Source organism: Bombina bombina, chromosome 6, assembly GCF_027579735.1.
Source record: "Bombina bombina isolate aBomBom1 chromosome 6, aBomBom1.pri, whole genome shotgun sequence".
NCBI lineage: Eukaryota > Metazoa > Chordata > Amphibia > Anura > Bombinatoridae > Bombina > Bombina bombina.
The window spans coordinates 967,408,572-967,430,028 of NC_069504.1; positions in this window are offsets into that span (position 1 = coordinate 967,408,572).

Sequence of the window (21,457 nt, forward strand, 5' to 3'; positions counted from 1 at the left end):
GAGACTATGAGGCCTACTTATCAAGCCGTCAACTTACTTACATTAGACGGCAGCAATACGCTCACCTGACATCGCCTAACATCGCTGCCGTGGACCTGAATACGCTCTCCATATTTAACAAAAAAGCTGTCAAAAAGCCGCGCACCAAGTACGGGGCGATGAGCAGCGGACTGTTGTTAACTAACAGTCATTGATCTCACTGCTATTCGGCTTTTTTCCAGCTTGTTTGTATACTAAACACCACCACTATATTAAACTTTAACCCCTATCCCGCCGCTCCCGGACCCCACCGAAACTAAATAAAGTTATTAACCCCTAAACCGCCGCTCCCGGAGTCCACCACAACTCTAATAAACTTATTAACCCCTATCCTGCCGCTCCCGGACCCCGCCGCCACTTACATTATGTTCTTAACCCATAATCTGACGCCCCCTACACTGCCGCCACCTACATTATGTTCTTAACCCCTAATATGCCGCCCCCTACACTGCTGCCACCTACTTTATGTTATTAACCCCTATCCCGCCACACACGGAGCCCACCGCAACTAAATACATTTATTAACCCCTAAACCGCCAGCCCCCACATTGCCATAAACTAAATTAAACTATTAACCCCTAAACCTAACAACCCGCTAACTGTACATTAAATATTAACTCATTCCTATCTTATAATAAATTTAAACTTACCTTTAGATTTAAATTAAACTATATTAAACTATTAATTAATCTACCCTAACTATTATACTAAATTACATTAAACTATATTAAACTAATAATTAACCTAACCTAACTATTAGACTAAAATTACATTAAACTATATTAAATTAATAATTAATCTACCCTAACGTTTATACTAAAATTACATTAAACTACAAATTAAATTAACTATATTATATATTTAAACAACTAACCCTACTCAAATAATTTAAATCTACACTAAAAAATTACAGTTACAAGCTAAAAAAGTTACAAAAGTTACAAAAAACTAACAACTAAGTTACAAAAAATAACAAACACTAAGTTACACAAAAAAATAAACACTAAGTTACAAAAAAATAAAAAAAAAAAAAAAAATTTAAATTAATTACACCTAATCTAAGTGCCCTATGAAAATAAAAAAGCCCCCTCCCTGAATAAAAAAACCCCCTAACCTACAATAAACTACAAATAGCCCTTAAAAGGGATTTTTTTGTGGGACATTGCCCCAAAGAAATTAGCTCTTTTACCTGTAAATAAAAAATACAAACAGCCCCCAACAGTAAAACCCACCACCCACACAACCAACCCCCCCAAATTAAAACCTAATTAAAAAAACCTAAGCTCCCCATTGCCCTTAAAAGGGCATTTGGATGGGCATTGCCCTTAAAAGGGCATTTAGCTCTATTGCAGCCCAAACCCTAATCTAAAACTAAAACCCACCCAATAAACCCTTAAAAAATGTAGCACAATGTAGACAGGGGTAGCACCCCTTTTTAGGTGTAGTCAAATAATATTGCCAGAAAGATTAAAATCTATGGGCAATAAATTTATCCAAAGAAGTTACCCAAAAGAGACCATTACTAAGAGTATTGAGGAATTGGATAGAAAGCAAGTTAAAAAGAAGAATGATTTAAATAGATTAGTTTTTGCTATGGAATACAGCAATAAAAGTAATGATTTCTTTAAAATAGTGAGAAAATATTGGCACTTATTATCTAAATACAATCCTTTAAATTGCCTCCCATGCCATCATATAGACGGGTAAAAAATCTTAGGGAAAACATTGTCAAAGCAGATGTGGGTACTATTAAACCATCTAGTACTAATTATTTGACTATACCTAATAAGGGGTGCTACCCCTGTCTACATTGTGCTCAATGCAATTCAATTATAAAAGGAAAATTTCTAGCACAACATGATAAAATGAAACAATACATAATTAATGGGATGTATACATGTCAAACTAATTATGTAATTTACTTGCTTAAGTGCCCATGTGGGCTTTGCTATATTGGTGAGACCACCCAGGCTGCCAGGGACAGATTTAGTCAACATAAAGCTTCCATCAAATCAAAGGACATGTAACTTCCAGTATCTGCACATTTTACACATATGGGACATACAGTTAGCCAGCTCCGGTTCTAAGTAATAGACCATATCCCCATACATAGGAGAGGGGGTAATAGGGAATTAAAACTGAAACAAAAAGAGGTATGGTGGATCAAGCGTTTAAATACATTACATCCTTATGGTCTGAATAGGGACTATGATTTGTATTTGTTTTTATAAAATTAGCATGGTATATATTCTGGTACCACTAGAGGTCAGTAATGAAAGGAATTCTACAATACCTGGACAGGTATGAGTTAATCCAATTAGCACTGAAAGTTGAAATCTGATTGGCCCAGATACCCTTTTTAAATGTTTGTTTAATTGTTTTTAACTATGCATGATTAAGGACCATGTAAGTCCAAAACATCGCTTTTTTAAGGTTGTGATATCCTAATAAAGAGATTTTTTCACCTTTAAAGAAAAAGTTTGTACTGTGGTGCTGTCACACATTGTGCATGGACTGTATACATTGGAGTTTTGCTGATACTCCACAGTTTCAAGCACACAGTTTGGAAATTATCTACAATATATGGTGCTGGACTCCAATTGCTCACTTTATATATATATATATATATATATATATATATATATATATATATCTACCTATATCTATTTTACATAACTGGTCCGTGAACCAAGTACGGGGCGATGAGCAGCGGACTGTTGTTAACTAACAGTCATTGATCTCGCTGCTATTCGGCTTTTTACCAACTTTATTTATACCCTGTCACTAAACACCGCCACTATACTAAAATGTTTAACCCCTATCCCGCTGCTCCTGGACCTTACCGCAACTTTAATAAAGTTATAACCCCTATCCCGCCAATCCCGGACCCCGCCGACACCTAAATAAATGTATTAACCCCTATCTTGCCGCTCCCGGACCCCTCCGCAACTAAATAAATGTATTACCCCTATCCCGCCGCTCCCGGACCCCTCTGCAACTAAATAAATGTATTAACCCCTATCCCGCCGCTCCTGAGCCCCACCGCCACTAAATAAACGTATTAACCCCTAAACCCCTGGCCTCCCACAACACTACCACTTACTAAACCTATTAACCCCTAAACTGCCAGCCCCCCACAACGCCATAAACTAAATTAAGCTATTAACCCCTAAACCTAACAAGCCACTAACTTTACATTATAATTACCTTATCCCTATCTTATAATAAGTTTAAACTCACCTTTAGAATTAAAATTAACTATATTAAACTATTAATTAACCTACCCTAACTATTATACTAAAATTACATTAAACTATATTAAACTATTAATTAACCTACCCTAACCATTATACTAAAATTACATTAAACTATATTAAACTATTAATTAACCTACCCTAACTAGTATACTAAAATTACATTAAACTAAAAATTAAATTAACTATATTACATATTTAAAAACCTAACCCTACTCAAATTATTTAAATTTAATATTAAACCTAATTAACAATTACAAAAAATAATAAACACTAAGTTACAAAAAATAAAAAACACTAAGTTACAAAAAATAAAAAACAACAGTATGAAAATAAAAAAGAATTACACCTAATCTAAAAGCCCTATCAAAATAAAAACGACCCCCAAAATAAAAAAAAACCCTAGCCTACACTAAACTACCAATAACCCTTAAAAGGGCCTTTTGCAAGGCATTGGCCCAAATAAATCAGCTCTTTTACCAGTAAAAATAAAATACAAACACCCCCAACAAAAAAAACCACCACCCACACAACCAACCCCCCAAATAAAACCCTATCTAAAAAACCTAAGCTCCCCATTGCCCTGAAAAGGGCATTTGTATGGGCATTGCCCTTAAAAGGGCATTTAGCTCTTTTACTGCCCTAACCTAAAAATAAAACCCACCCAATAAACCCTTAAAAAACCTAACAATAACCACTAACGATCCACTTACAGTTTTAGAAGACTGGACATCCATCCTTATCCAAGCGGCAGAAGTCCTCAGTGAAGCCGGCAGAAGTTTTCATCCAAGCGGGCAGAAGTCTTCATCCAAGCAGGCAGAAGTCTTCATCAAGATGGCATCCTCTATCTTCATCCATCCGGCGCGGAGCGGCTCCATCTTCAAGACATCCGGCGCGGAGCATCCTCTTCTTCCGATGGTCAATGACAAATGAAGATTCCCTTTAAGGTACGTCATCCAAGATGGCGTCCCTTACATTCCAATTGGCTGATAGGATTGATCATACATTCTATTGGCTATTCCAATCAGCCAATAGAATGCGAGCTCAATCCTATTGGCTGATTGGATCAGCCAATAGGATGAAAGCTCAATCCTATTGGCTGATTGCAACAGCCAATAGGATTTTTCCCCTTTAATTCCTATTGGCTGATAGAATTCTATCAGCCAATCGGAATGTAAGGGACGCCATCTTGAATGACGTACCTTAAAGGGAAACTGCATTCGTCATTGACCATCGGAAGAAGAGGATGCTCCGCGCCGGATGTCTTGAAGATGGAGCCGCTCCACGCCGGATGGATGTAGATAGAATTTGCCATCTGGATGAAGAATTCTGCCCTCTTGGATCAAGACTTCGGCCCACTTGGATGAGGACTTCTGCCAGCTTCGCTGAGGACTTCTGCCACTTTGATGAGGATGGATGTCCGGTCTTCGAAAACTGTAAGTGAATAGTCGATGGTTAGTGTTAGGTTTTTTTAAGGGTTTATTGGGTGGGTTTTACTTTTAGGTTAGGGACTTTGGGCAGTAAAAGAGCAAAATGCCCATGTAAGGGCAATGCCCATTCAAATGCCCTTTTCATGGCAATGGGGAGCTTAGGTTTTTAGATAGGGTTTTATTTGGGGGGTTGGTTGGTAGTGTGGTGGGTTTTACTGTTGAGGGTGTTTGTATTCTATTTTTACAGGTAAAAGAGCTGATTTCTTTGGGGCAATGCCCCTCAAAAGGCCCTTTTAAGGGCCATTGGTAGTTTAGTGTAGGCTAGTTTTTTTTTTATTTTGGGTGTCGTTTTTATTTTGATAGGGCTCTTAGATTAGATGTAATTCTTTTTTATTTTTGATACTGTGGTTTTTGATTTTTTTGTAATTTAGTGTTTTTTATTTTTTGTAATTTAGTGTTTTTTATTTTTTGTAACTTAGTGATTTTTATTTTTGTAATGTAGTTGTTATTTTTTTGTAATTTAGTAATTTTTTATAGTAGATTTAAATAACTTTAGTAGGGTTAGGTTTTTAAATATGTAATATAGTTAATTTAATTGTTAGTTTAATGCAGTTTTAGTATAATAGTTAAGGTAGGTTAATTAATAGTTTAATATAGTTTAATGTAATTTTAGTATAATAGAGTAGGTTAATTAATAGTTTAATATAGTTTAATGTAATTTTAGTATAATAGTTAGGGTAGGTTAATTAATAGTTTAATATAGTTTAATGTAATTGTAGGATAATAGTTAGGGTAGGTTAATTAATAGTTTAATATAGTTTATTTTAATTCTAAAGGTAAGTTTTAATTTATTATAAGATAGGGATGAGTTCATATTTAATGTAAAGTTAGCGGATTGTCAGGTTTAGGGGTTAATAGCTTAATTTAGTTAATGGCGATGTGGGGGGCTGACGGTTTAGGGGTTAATAGGTTTAGTTGGTGGTAGTGATGTGGGAGGCAAGGGGTTTAGGGGTTAATATGTTTATTTAGTTGCCTGGGGTCCTGAGTGGCGGGATAGGGCTTAATACATATAGGCCTAGATTTAGAGTTCGGCGGTAAAAGGGCTGTTAACGCTCCGCGGGCTTTTTTCTGGCCGCACCATAAATTTAACTCTGGTATCGAGAGTTAAAACAAATGCTGCGTTAGGCTCCAAAAAAGGAGCGTAGGGCATTTTTACCGCAAATGCAACTCTCGATACCAGAGTTGCTTACGGACGCGGCCAGCCTCAAAAACGTGCTTGTGCACGATTCTCCCATAGGAAACAATGGGGCTGTTTGAGCTGTAAAAAAACCTAACACCTGCAAAAAAGCAGCGTTCAGCTCCTAACGCAGCCCCATTGTTTCCTATGGGGAAACACTTCCTACGTCTGCACCTAACACTCTAACATGTACCCCGAGTCTAAACACCCCTAACCTTACACTTATTAACCCCTAATCTTCCGCCCCCGCTATCGCTGACCCCTGCATTACAGTTTTAACCCCTAATCTTCCGCTCCGTAAACCGCCGCAACCTACGTTATCCCTATGTACCCCTAATCTGCTGCCCTAACATCGCCGACCCCTATGTTATATTTATTAACCCCTAATCTGCCCCCCACAACGTCGCCGACACCTGCCTACACTTATTAACCCCTAATCTGCCGAGCTGACCGCACCGCTACTATAATAAAGTTATTAACCCCTAACCCGCCTCACTAACCCTATCATAAATAGTATTAACCCCTAATCTGCCCTCCCTAACATCGCCGACACCTACCTTCAATTATTAACCCCTAATCTTCCGATCGGAGCTCACCGCTATTCTAATAAATGTATTAACCCCTAAAGCTAAGTCTAACCCTAACACTAACACCCCCCTAAATTAAATATAATTTTAATCTAACGAAATAAATTAACTCTTATTAAATAAATTAATCCTATTTAAAGCTAAATACTTACCTGTAAAATAAATCCTAATATAGCTACAATATAAATTATAATTATATTATAGCTATTTTAGGATTAATATTTATTTTACAGGCAACTTGGTATTTATTTTAACTAGGTACAATAGCTATTAAATAGTTAAGAACTATTTAATAGTTACCTAGTTAAAATAATAACAAAATTACCTGTAAAATAAATCCTAACCTAAGATATAATTAAACCTAACACTACCCAATCAATAAAATAATTAAATAAACTACCTACAATTACCTACAATTAACCTAACACTACACTATCAATAAATTAAATAAACACAATTGCTACAAATAAATACAATTAAATAAACTAGCTAAAGTACAAAAAATAAAAAAGAACTAAGTTACAGAAAATAAAAAAATATTTACAAACATAAGAAAAATATTACAACAATTTTAAACTAATTACACCTACTCTAAGCCCCCTAATAAAATAACAAAGCCCCCCAAAATAATAAATTCCCTACCCTATTCTAAATTTAAAAAGTTACAAGCTCTTTTACCTTACCAGCCCTGAACAGGGCCCTTTGCGGGGCATGCCCCAAGAATTTCAGCTCTTTTGCCTGTAAAAGAATAAATACAATACCCCCCCCAACATTACAACCCACCACCCACATACCCCTAATCTAACCCAAACCCCCCTTAAATAAACCTAACACTAAGCCCCTGATGATCTTCCTACCTTGTCTTCACCATGCCAGGTTCACCGATCCGTCCTGGCTCCAAGATCTTCATCCAACCCAAGCGGGGGCTAGACATCCACTGAAGAAGTCCAGAAGAGGGTCCAAAGTCTTCCTCCTATCCGGCAAGAAGAGGACATCCGGACCGGCAAACATCTTCTCCAAGCGGCATCTTCGATCTTCTTCCATCCGGTGCGGAGCGGGTCCATCTTGAAGCAGGCGACGCGGATCCATCCTCTTCTTCCGATGTCTCCCGACGAATGACGGTTCCTTTAAGGGACGTCATCCAAGATGGCGTCCCTCGAATTCCGATTGGCTGATAGGATTCGATCAGCCAATCGGAATTAAGGTAGGAATTTTCTGATTGGCTGATGGAATCAGCCAATCAGAATCAAGTTCAATCCGATTGGCTGATCCAATCAGCCAATCAGATTGAGCTCGCATTCTATTGGCTGTTCCGATCAGCCAATAGAATGCGAGCTCAATCTGATTGGCTGATTGGATCGGCCAATCGGATTGAACTAGATTCTGATTGGCTGATTCCATCAGCCAATCAGAAAATTCCTACCTTAATTCCGATTGGCTGATAGAATCCTATCAGCCAATCGGAATTCGAGGGACGCCATCTTGGATGACGTCCCTTAAAGGAACCGTCATTCGTCGGGAGACATCGGAAGAAGAGGATGGATCCGCGTCGCCTGCTTCAAGATGGACCCGCTCCGCACCGGATGGAAGAAGATCGAAGATGCCGCTTGGAGAAGATGTTTGCCGGTCCGGATGTCCTCTTCTTGCCGGATAGGAGGAAGACTTTGGACCCTCTTCTGGACTTCTTCAGTGGATGTCTAGCCCCCGCTTGGGTTGGATGAAGATCTTGGAGCCAGGACGGATCGGTGAACCTGGCATGGTGAAGACAAGGTAGGAAGATCATCAGGGGCTTAGTGTTAGGTTTATTTAAGGGGGGTTTGGGTTAGATTAGGGGTATGTGGGTGGTGGGTTGTAATGTTGGGGGGGGGGGGTATTGTATGTTTTCTTTTACAGGCAAAAGAGCTGAACTTCTTGGGGCATGCCCCGCAAAGGGCCCTGTTCAGGGCTGGTAAGGTAAAAGAGCTTGTAACTTTTTAAATTTAGAATAGGGTAGGGAATTTATTATTTTGGGGGGCTTTGTTATTTTATTAGGGGGCTTAGAGTAGGTGTAATTAGTTTAAAATTGTTGTAATATTTTTCTTATGTTTGTAAATATTTTTTTATTTTCTGTAACTTAGTTCTTTTTTATTTTTTGTACTTTAGCTAGTTTATTTAATTGTATTTATTTATAGCAATTGTATTTAATATATTTATTGATAGTGTAGTGTTAGGTTAATTGTAGGTAATTGTAGGTAGTTTATTTAATTATTTTATTGATAGGGTAGTGTTAGGTTTAATTATATCTTAGGTTAGGATTTATTTTACAGGTAATTTTGTTATTATTTTAACTAGGTAACTATTAAATAGTTCTTAACTATTTAATAGCTATTGTACCTGGTTAAAATAAATACCAAGTTGCCTGTAAAATAAATATTAATCCTAAAATAGCTATAATATAATTATAATTTATATTGTAGCTATATTAGGATTTATTTTACAGGTAAGTATTTAGCTTTAAATAGGATTAATTTATTTAATAAGAGTTAATTTATTTCGTTAGATTAAAATTATATTTAAGTTAGGGGGGTGTTAGTGTTAGGGTTAGACTTAGCTTTAGGGGTTAATACATTTATTAGAATAGCGGTGAGCTCCGATCGGAAGATTAGGGGTTAATAATTGAAGGTAGGTGTCGGCGATGTTAGGGAGGGCAGATTAGGGGTTAATACTATTTATGATAGGGTTAGTGAGGCGGGTTAGGGGTTAATAACTTTATTATAGTAGCGGTGCGGTCTGCTCGGCAGATTAGGGGTTAAAAAGTGTAGGCAGGTGTCGGCGACGTTGAGGGGGGCAGATTAGGGGATAATAAATATAATATAGGGGTCGGCGGTGTTAGGGGTAGCAGATTAGGGGTACATAGGGATAACGTAGGTGGCGGCGCTTTGCGGTCGGAAGATTAGGGGTTAATTATTTTAAGTAGCTGGCGGCGATGTTGTGGGGGGCAGATTAGGGGTTAATAAATGTAATATAGGGGTCGGCGGGGTTAGGGGCAGCAGATTAGGGGTACATAAGTATAACGTAGGTGGCGGTCGGAAGATTAGGGGTTAAAATTTTTAATCGAGTTGCGGCGATGTGGGGGGACCTCGGTTTAGGGGTACATAGGTAGTTTATGGGTGTTAGTGTACTTTAGGGTACAGTAGTTAAGAGCTTTATGAACCGGCGTTAGCCAGAAAGCTCTTAACTCCTGCTATTTTCAGGCGGCTGGAATCTTGTCGTTAGAGCTCTAACGCTCAATGCAGAAACGACTCTAAATACCAGCGTTAGAAAGATCCCATTGAAAAGATAGGCTACGCAAATGGCGTAGGGGGATCTGCGGTATAGAAAAGTCGCGGCTGTAAAGTGAGCGTTAGACCCTTTAATCACTGACTCCAAATACCAGCGGGCGGCCAAAACCAGCGTTAGGAGCCTCTAACGCTGGTTTTGACGGCTACCGCCGAACTCTAAATCTAGGCCTTAGTTAGTTGAGGTGGGCTCCGGAAGCGGCAGGATAGGTGTTAATATATTTATTTAGTTACGGCGGGGTCCGGAAGCTGCGGGATAGGGGTTAATATATTTATTTAGTTGCGGCGGAGTCCAGTAGCGGTGGAATAGGGGTTAATAACATTATCTAGGTGGCGGCAATGTCGGGGCAGCAGATTAGGGGTGTTTAGACTCGGGGCTTATGTTAGGGTGTTAGGTGTAAATGTAATTTGTTTTCTACCATGGAAATCAATGGGATATCTGCTAGCATTGAACATGAGCTTTTATTGCTTTCAGACTCCTATTGATTCCTATGGCATCCGCGGCCTCCAGGGTGGCGGATTGAAAACCAGGTACGCTGGGCCGGAATAGTGGCAAGCGTACCTGTTAGAAATTTGATAACTTGCAAAAGTTGTCAGATAGTGCCGAATTTGAATTCAGAACATCTGTAATGACGTAAGCATCGATCTATGTCAGATTGAGACCGGCGGATCGTATGTTATGTCACAAATTTCAACTTTTGCCGGTCTGTAGGCTTTGATAACAAGGTCGAATCAGGCTCGCCACAATTACGCTGCGGAATTCCAGCGTATTTGCAGTTGACGGCTTGATAAATATCTCTCTCAGACTATTTAAACATCACAGACCAATGATTGCTTCAGAAAAGACAGCACACAGAAATTGACGAGAGTTTGCAAGAACTTAAGTATGTTGTTCTGAATGGTTGGCCAGATTCAAAGGCAGAGGTGCCATTAATTGTAAGAGAATACTGGACTTTCCGAGATGAAATCGGCATTCAGAATGGTGTACTGTACAAGTGGTCAAGGGTCATCATTCCTAAATCATTAAGATCGGAGATGCTGACGCGTATTCATGCCAGTCACATCGGTGGAGAAGCATGCTATAGGCAGGCACGAGATACCCTATATTGGCCCAACATGCAAAATGAGATTAGAGATTTTGTTATCCGTTGTTCAGCATGCAATGAATATGCAGAGGCACAACAGAAAGAACCCATGATGTCACATGTGCTGCCCACACGGCCTTCGCAAATTGTAAGCATGGATTTACTGAATTATGCTGGGCAAGATTTTCTACTATTCGTTGATCACTACTAAATATTGGGAGATTGAGCTTCTTCCCAACCTTACTGCTGAAACTACAATCAAGCGTTGTAAAGCACAGTTTGCACATCATGGACAGCCAGACAGGGTAATATCAGATAATGGACCTCAGTTTGCATGTGAGCAATTCAGATGGTTCTCTACAGATTTTGGTTTGAGCATCTTACCTCTTCCCCACAACGCCCTCAAGCTAATGGCAAAGCGAAATCAGCCCAATAGGATAGTGAAGAATCTTTGCAAGAAGTATGAAGGTAATGACCCGTGGAAAGCCATTTTACATTAGAGAAACACCCAAACTGAAGGGATGGACAATAGTCCTGCACAGTGCTTGATGTCAAGGAGGCTGAAGACTTCATTGCCAGTGGCAAAAAAATTACTTGAACCTTGTGTGGTAACTGGAGAAACTGTGATGGAGGAAAGAGATCTCCAAACTGACATATGATGTGTCTGTCAAAGACTTACCTGAACTAAACATTGAAGAGCCAATCCATATGAAGCCGCTCCCTGGTGACAGGACTGGTCGCTAGAGACTGGGTACCTGTGTTCAGAGGGTTTCTCATATCTTGTGGATGTGGAAGGCAGTCTCTACCTCCACAATCAAGTGGACCTGCGAGTGGCAGAACATCTCACCACATAAGCCTATAAGCTGTCAGGGTTTTTTCCCTGATCTGTTTGTCATGTGCTGCTGGCAGCCATTTTACTCATCTCTCTCCCTGACTCTGGTACATACTGTGTGATGCTGCTCATTTCCTGCACTTCCTTTTATGGCCAGACTGATGTACATCATCCGTGTGAGACAGGATGCAGTCTCAGAATTGTGATGTCATCACTTATTATTTAAAGGGTCTCTGTTCAGTATGCTTTGCCCTTGCGTTGTTTCAGACCTGTTTGTGAGAGCTCCTGTGTATTACCTGACTTTCTGACATCCCTCTTGGTTCCTGATCCCTGGCTTGTTCCTGACTCTGCTGTTCTCCTTGTTCCTGATTCCGGCTCGTCTGACTATTCGCTTTGGCCCCTGACTCAGCTCGTCTGACTACCAGTTCTGGTTTTGACCCCTGGCACCCTGACATTACGCAAGGGCCATGAATCCTGATGGTGCTAATAATCCACCTTTAACTGCCATAATTTTCAGGATGGATGAACAGGATCAACGTTTGGATCAATTTGCACTATCCCTGCAAACCCTGCTGACTCGCACATCACATTTGGACCAAAGTGCCCAGCAAGTTATGGCTGCTCCTGTTTACACTGCTGCACCTAGTCCTACCAGGAGCATGTCTGGTTCTGCACCTCTACCTCAGTGATATAGAGGGGATCCTAATCAGTGCAGAGGGTTTTTGAATCAGGTGGGCATTTACTTTGAGATGTTACCTCAGGCGTTTCCCTCTGACAGAACTGAGGTGGGATTTATCATCTCATTACTCTCTGACACAGCTCTTGCCTGGGATAATTCCTTGTGGGAGACTAATAAACCTGTGATTTCTAATTAAACCTGAATTTGTGGCCTCCTTTTGAAAGGTATTTGATGTTCCGGCTCGCTCCTCCTCTGCTGCTTAACGACAGGTACAAGATCTGTTGCTCAGTATGCCATTGAGTTCCGTACGCTTGCCGCAGAGGTAGGTTGGAACAATGATGCCCTTGTTGCTGCCTTCTTTCATGGGCTCTCTGATGTGATTAAGGACAAAGTTGCTGCCAGAGTTTTACCAGAAGATCTCGAGGCATTGGTGTCTTTTTTTATCCTAATTTACATCAGACTGAGAGGTGAGTGAGAGGCCCTCTTTCCGTTGTCTCCTACGTGTTCATTCCCACCCATGCCTCCCTCTCCTCCCATGCCTCCTGGTCCTGAGTAACCAGGTACTGCTGAGCCGATGCAGTCGGGATTCATGCATCTCTCCACGGCGGAGAGGGCCTTTAGGAGGAGGGAGGGGCTCTGCCTTTATTGTGGGTCACAGGGCCACCTTTTGAAGTCTTGTCCCACATGGCCGGGAAACGCTCACACCTAAGGTCCTGTCGGGGACAGATCTTGGATGGTTTATCCTCATCCCCAGAACCACTAAAGGAGAAACCTTTGGTCACGGTTGTCCTTTCCTGGGGGACTCCTCCATAGTCACCTAGGCTCTTATTTCATTGACAGTGCTTTTGTATCAAAGCACTCCATTCCTGTTTTGCCTCAGTCCATTCTGCTTGCTATTGAGGCCATTGATAGCAGGCCCCTTCAGCCCACACTCGTTACTCACGAAACTGCTCCATTATCCATGGCTGTTGGGGCTCTCCATTTTGAAACCCTCCAGTTCCAGATGATAAACTCTCTGCATTTTCCAGTTATTCTGGGTTATCCCTGGCTCCAAAAGCACAATCCAAATCTTGACTGGCGCAGGTCCGAGATTTTGTAGTGGTCTCCGCAATGTATTTCAACTTGTCTTTGGAAACCAGTTAAAGTCTTGTGCACGTCTTCGGTATCTCAATTGCCAGAGGAGTACCTAGAGTTCCTAGACATTTTTGACAAGGTGCGTGCCAGTACGTTGCCTCCTCACCGGTCTTATGATTGTGCCATAGACCTGCAACCCGGAGCCATTCCTCCTCGGGGCCGGGTTTACCCTCTGTCTGTTGCGGAGAATTGTGCTATGGAGGAGTATGTTGCTGATGCTCTGTCATGGGAGATCATCCACAAATCCTGCTCTCCTGCAGGGGCTGGCTTCTTCTTTGTGAAGAAAAAGGTTGGCGAGTTAAGACCATGCATCAATTATAGGGGTCTTAATCGTCTTACCATTAAGAATGCTTACCCTATTCCGCTCATTACGGAACTCTTTGACCGCCTCAAGGGAGCAACGGTCTTTACTAAACTTGATTTGAGAGGAGCGTACAATCTCGTTAGGATCAAGGAGGGCCACGATTGGAATGCAGCATTTAACACCAGGAGCAGGCATTATGAGTATCTTGTAATGCCCTTTGGCCTATGTAATGCTCCTGCTGCTTTCCAGAAATTTATTAATGATGTCCTACGAGATATGTTGCAACAGTGTGTTGTGGTGTACTTAGAAAACATCCTCATACACTCACCCACACTTGAGGCTCATCATTCTGATGTTACACAGGTTCTTCAGAGAATACGTGAGAATGGCCTGTTTTGTAAACTCGAGAAATCTGAGTTCCATCAGACTCAAGTAACCTTTCTAGGTTATGTTATCTCTGTTGCAGGGTTTTCCATGGATCCTGACAAGTTATCTGCAGTTCTGCAGTGGCCTCGTACAGTTGGTCTTCGGTCAATTCAACATTTTTTGGGGTTCGCCAATAACTATAGAAAGTTTATTAAAAACTTTTCTTCCTTGGTCAAACCTATCACGGACATGACCCATAAGGAGAATGATCCACTCCATTGGTCACCTACTGCCATTAAGGCCTTTGATAGTCTTAAGACTGCCTTTGCTGCGGCTCCAGTTCTGGCTCATCCTAACCCTGTCCTGACTTTTGTTCTTGAAGTCGATGCGTCTGAGACTGGAGTAGGTGCCCTCTTGTCTCAACGTTCTACGCCTGACAGTTCCTTGCATCCGTGTGGTTTCTTCTCTAAGAAATTGTCTCCAGCAGAGTGCAATTATGAAATTGGTGACAGGGAATTACTGGCCATAATTTTGGCACTCAAGGAATGGAGGCATCTTCTCGAGGGTACTAGCGTGACAGTGCTCATTCTTACTGACCACAAGAATTTAACTTATCTATCTGAAGCAAAACGTTTGTCACCCCAACAGGCCAGATGGGCACTATTTTTGTCTCGGTTTAATTATATGGTCTCCTACCTCACTGGTAGTAAGAATGTTAGGGCTGATGCTCTTTCTCAACAATTTTTGCCTCTGTCCAAGGAGGAGTCTGTACCTACTCCAGTTATACCTCCTGACCATATTTTGGCTACCATACGTACTAATTTGACTTCTCCCTTGGAGGAGGAGATCCTGGCTGCACAAACCAATGCACCTCCTGAGAAACCTAGTGGTAAGTATTTTGTTCCTGAGAATCTTCTAACTAAACTTGCACACTTACGACTATCCTAAAGCTGCAAGTCACCCAGGCAAGAACCAAATGATTTGGTCTGTCACTCGACAATTCTGGTGGCCAGCTCTTCATTCTGATGTTGCTGCATATGTTGCCTCCTGCTCATTTTGTGCACAGAATAAGACTCTGCAACTTTTTACTGTGGGTCTTCTTCAACCTATTGCTAATGGTGAGCCTCCTTGGACACATCTTTCCATGGACTTCATTGTCAAGCTCCCTTTTTCCAATGACAATACTGTTATCCTTATGGTGGTTGACCATTTTTCTAAAATGTCACATTGCATTCCCTTGAAGAAGTTGCCTACCACTCAGGAGCTTGCTTCAATTTTTGCCCGTAAGGTCTTGTGTTTACATGGATTACCCAAGGAGATAGTGTCGAACCGGGGTAGCCAGTTTGTCTCCAGATTTTGGCGTTCTTTTTATGCTCAAATGGGGATCCAGCTTTCCTTATCCTCATCATGTCACCCTCAATCTAATGGGACTGCAGAACGATTAAATAAAGCTCTGGAACAGTTCCTCCATTGCTATGTCTCAGATCACCACAATAATTGGTCTGAACTGTTACCATGGGCAGAGTTTGCTCGTAATAGTGCTATTAATGCTTCCTCCATGTTATCCCCGTTCATGGCGAATTATGGGTTTCAACCATCCTTGTTGCCCGATTCATTCATGTCTCAGGGTATTCCGGCTTTGGAGGAGCATCTCCGGCAACTCTTTTCCACGTGGGCGCAGATTCAGGATTGCCTTCATCGTTCTATGCAGCGCCAAAAGTTCCAGGCTGATCGTAGGCGTCTGCCCGCGCCTTCCTACCAGGTTGGTGAGAGAGTTTGGCTGTCCTCCTGCAACTTGAACCTTTGCGTGCCTTCCAATAAACTGGCTCCCCGTTATGTTGGTCCTTTTCGAATACTCCGACGGGTCAATCCTGTGGCCTACACTCTTGAGCTTCCTCCTGCAATGTGTATCTCCAATGTTTTTCATGTCTCCCTCTTGAAACCATTGGTTTGTAATCAGTTTACCAATGTGTTGCCTCATCCCCGCCCTATTTTTTGACAACCATGAGGAGTATGAGGTCAGCAGCATTATTGACTCTCATATGTCCAGGGGCCGCATACAGTATTTGGTTCACTGGAGGGGCTACGGTCTGGAGGAGCGTTCATGGGTTCCCTCCTCTGATGTTCATGCTCCCGCCCTCCTCTGTGCCTTCCATGCCTGTTTCCCCAATAAGCCTTTTGTCCTCCAGTGGGGGAGGGGTCGTTGAGGGGAGGGTACTGTCAGGGTTTTTTCCCTGATCTGTTTGCCATGTGCTGCTGGCAGCCATTTTACTCACCTCTCTTCCTAACTCTGGTGAATACTGTGTGATGTTGCTCATTTCCTGCACTTCCTTTTATGGCCAGACTGGTGTACATCATCCTTGTGAGACAGGATGCAGTCTCAGAATTGTGATGTCATCACTTTTTATTTAAAGGGCTTCTGTTCAGTATGCTTTGCCCTTGCATTGTCTCAGACTTGTTTGTGAGAGCTCCTGTGTATTACCTGACTGTCTGATGTCCCTCCTGGTTCCTGATGCCTGGCTTGTTCCTGACTCTGCTGTTCTCCTTGTTCCTGATTCCGGCTCGTCTGACTATTACCTTTGGCTCCTGACTCGGCTTGTCTGACTACCAGTTCTGGTTTTGATTCCTGGCTTGTTATTTGACTTGTGGACTTTTTATTATTTTTTGCTATTAATAAAGGTGTGATTATTTTTGCACTTCTTGTCTCAGTCTGATTCCTGGCACCTTGACATAAGCATCCTGCATTTGAGCTTCCTGAGGCTCTCAATGCACCTAGTCCTACTGGACCACATAAGCAAGGCAGAGACAATACTGCTGTCATATCAGAAGGATACAATAAGGATGACATAATGTAGCCTCTTATACCAGCAAGTTCTTCTGTGCCAAACACACCAGCCAGGAAAGAGGGCAACTTCTTATCAACACCTTCTGGAGCTGAACAGCTTCCCCCAGGCAAAATCCCTGTGGCCTTGCATAGCATTCGAGTTTCAAGACCACCAGATATACTCAATCTGTAGTGTATCTTCCAGTAATGCAGTATGTTATGTTTAAGAATGTTCAGGATCTGTTTTAGGTAAATTGTTAGCAAATTTTGTATTGCATATAAAATGGGAAGATGCTATGGAGTTATTATGCAAATACTGTGACTCTGTTTGTTTATGGTAACATTGCATTGCCTTATACTTCCTGTTTGCTGTTCCTACCTCTGATCTCGATGTAGTTATATACTCCAACATTATTCCTCACACTAACAACTTATAGGGTCTTTATTTCTATACATGAAACAGCAATGTCAGTGGGTGATCAGTTAAAAAATAAACTTGTGCAGTTAACAAGAAACAAGATAGCTATGTCAGGGTTTTAGGGAATATGTATCACATGCTAAATGGCCTTTTAATTTGATACAGTGATGCAAATAGCTAACGTGCAATTAAGCTGTAGTGCTCCAAAATCAATGAGGTATGTATGTTTATATTTTTAAGGAATTTGAACAGTGTTATCAACAGTATATAGGGTGTTTGTGTTTGTTGGGTTATTGATATTGCTATTTTTTTATTAGTGTAATAAAACTTTAAATACATTTTTAACTTAAAGGGACAATCTAGTTTAAATTAAACTTTCATGATCCAAAGGGTGCATGTCATTTTAAACAACTTTTCAATTAACTTTTATCATCAAATTTGCTTTGTTTTGATGATATTCTTTTTTGAAAGCTAAACCTAGGTAGGCTCATATGCTAATTTCTAAGCCCTTGAAGGCCGTCTCTTATCTCATTGCATTTGACAGTTTTTCACACCTAGAGGGCGTTAGTTCATGTGTGCCATATAGCTAACATTGTGCTCACGACCATGGAGTTACTTATCAGAGGGCACTGATTAATTAGAATACAAGTATAGGGGGCAGTCTGCAGAGGCTTAGATAAAAGGTAATCACAAAGGTAATAAAACACCAAGTAGTATCACTAACAAGGATAAAAAAGGTGCGCTGGGTGTAAGAAAAATAATAAAAAATAAAATAAAAAAAAATGACACAAATGGGCTGTATGAAAAAGTCCCAAACAACTCCAAAAGTGTGGCAGCTCTCCAATAAGTTAATGCAGTCAAATATACAATGTCCTAAAAGACAAGAAAAGAGGTGCCTTATGGTATAGCACAGCAGATCACCCAATCAGGATGCAAAGTGGTGACAAATTTACACTCACAGTTGAGAAAGCACATTAAAGTGCAAGCTGGGCAAACTGAGACTTCAGAGAGGCTTGGCTGACTCACTCTCACGTCTGGGGTTCCTATGTTTCACCTGCGACAACGTCAGTCACTACATCACTCGCCATACACAGGATACCAAACCCAGCTGTAGCTCAAAAACGACTGAAGGAGAATTACTTCCACACAATCCAAAGATTAACGGTGGCCCAGTACATGTATTGTTAAGTATCAGAAATTGTGATTAGAAAAATGGGACTGGTGTGCTATGTATACTACCATTTTCCACTGAAACAATATACAGGGAGTGCAGAATTATTTGGCAAGTTGTATTTTTGAGGATTAATTTTATTATTGAGCAACAACCATGTTCTCAATGAACCCAAAAAACTCATTAATATCAAAGCTGAATAGTTTTGGAAGTAGTTTTTAGTTTGTTTTTAGTTATAGCTATTTTAGGGGGATATCTGTGTTTGCAGGTGACTATTACTGTGCATAATTATTAGGCAACTTAACAAAAAACAAATATATACCCATTTCAATTATTTATTTTTACCAGTGAAACCAATATAACATCTCAACATTCACAAATATACATTTCTGACATTCAAAAACAAAACAAAAACAAATCAGTGACCAATATAGCCACCTTTCTTTGCAAGGACACTCAAAAGCCTGCCATCCATGGATTCTGTCAGTGTTTTGATCTGTTCACCATCAACATTGCGTGCAGCAGCAACCACAGCCTCCCAGACACTGTTCAGAGAGGTGTACTGTTTTCCCTCCTTGTAAATCTCACATTTGATGATGGACCACAGGTTCTCAATGGGGTTCAGATCAGGTGAACAAGGAGGCCATGTCATTAGATTTTCTTCTTTTATACCCTTTCTTGCCAGCCACGCTGCGGAGTACTTGGACGCGTGTGATGGAGCATTGTCCTGCATGAAAATCATGTTTTTCTTGAAGGATGCAGACTTCTTCCTGTACCACTGCTTGAAGAAGGTGTCTTCCAGAAACTGGCAGTAGGACTGGGAGTTGAGCTTGACTCCATCCTCAATCCGAAAAGGCCCCACAAGCTCATCTTTGATGATACCAGCCCAAACCAGTACTCCACCTCCACCTTGCTGGCGTCTGAGTCGGACTGGAGCTCTCTGCCCTTTACCAATCCAGCCACGGGCCCATCCATCTGGCCCATCAAGACTCACTCTCATTTGATCAGTCCATAAAACCTTAGAAAAATCAGTCTTGAGATATTTCTTGGCCCAGTCTTGACGTTTAAGCTTGTGTGTCTTGTTCAGTGGTGGTCGTCTTTCAGCCTTTCTTACCTTGGCCATGTCTCTGAGTATTGCACACCTTGTGCTTTTGGGCACTCCAGTGATGTTGCAGCTCTGAAATATGGACAAACTGGTGGCAAGTGGCATCTTGGCAGCTGCACGCTTGACTTTTCTCAGTTCATGGGCAGTTATTTTGCGCCTTGGTTTTTCCACACGCTTCTTGTGACCCTGTTGACTATTTTGAATGAAACGCTTAATTGTTCGATGATCACGCTTCAGAAGCTTTGCAATTTTAAGAGTGCTGCATCCCTCTGCAAGATATCTCACTATTTTTGACTTTTCTGAGCCTGTCAAGTCCTTCTTTTGACCCATTTTGCCAAAGGAAAGGAAGTTGCCTAATAATTATGCACACCTGATATAGGGTGTTGATGTCATTAGACCACAGCCCTTCTCATTACAGAGATGCACATCACCTAATATGCTTAATTGGTAGTAGGCTTTCGAGCCTATACAGCTTGGAGTAAGACAACATGCATAAAGAGGATGATGTGGTCAAAATACTCATTTGCCTAATAATTCTGCACTCCCTGTAGAAAAAAGTGTTGCTACCAAATAATGAAAATTGCTGATTGTGGTTGCATAAGTATCCAAAATTACTCTTTGGTAGCCATTAATATGTAGATAGTTATCATACCAGTGAATATGATCAGCCCCATAGTAAGCTAAGAACAAAAACATAATAGAATATTTTCTTTTTACAATTGAATGTCCCTTTAATTTTACCTAGTACCTACTTTAAGAACAAAAGAAAAAAACATATTTAGAAAGCTGTATACTGACATAAAACATTACTAGAGCTTGAGCACATCTTAGAACACATTTAATAGAATATAGTTTAAAGAGAGTACCCTTCAGCTGCAAAATGTCTTAAGATATAGCACAAGTTCGAAAAAATATGAGCTTTCGTCTACACTTCTCAAAATTTACTTTATAACTACGGATGAGTTTATTGACTGAATCAAATGCACTCCCAAAAGTACAACTTCAAGCAGTCAAAAAAAGCACATCAAATATAAAGCTTTTATTACAGAATAGTTTACACATCAGTGTTTATCTTGAAAACAAAAGTGCTAGATAATTTGACAATAATATACTTTTCCCACACTAGTGCTTCAAATAAATTGCTGTAAACTGGAGCATTCACCTTCATTCAGGCAAGGTCAAGCATTTTTCTCAGAGTATTTTGATATTGGGGAAAAAAGTAAATGTACCCTATTTTGTTTGTTTGACTAAATTATGGCTACAATAGATTATAATTGTATTTGTTTAACCCCTGTAAGTTGAATGCTGCAGAGGGCTTCTGCGGTTGATACGTGAGGAAATAGAGCCATCCCACTTCTGTTGGAAAGGACCTGCACTCTTAAACTTAAAGGGACATTATACACTCATTTTTTCTTTGCATAAATGTTTTGTAGATGATCTATTTATATAGCCCATAAAGTTTTTAAAAAAAAATAAATGTATAGTTTTGTTTATTTTTAAATAACATTGCTCTGATTTTCAGACTCCTAACCAAGGCCCAAAGTTTTATGTGAATACTGTCAGCTACCTTTACCAGCTTACTCCTGTTTGTGTAAAGGGTCTTTTCATATGCAAAAGAAGGGGGAGGGGGGAGTGTCTTATTTGCCACTTGCAGTGGGCTTTCCAGCTACCTTTT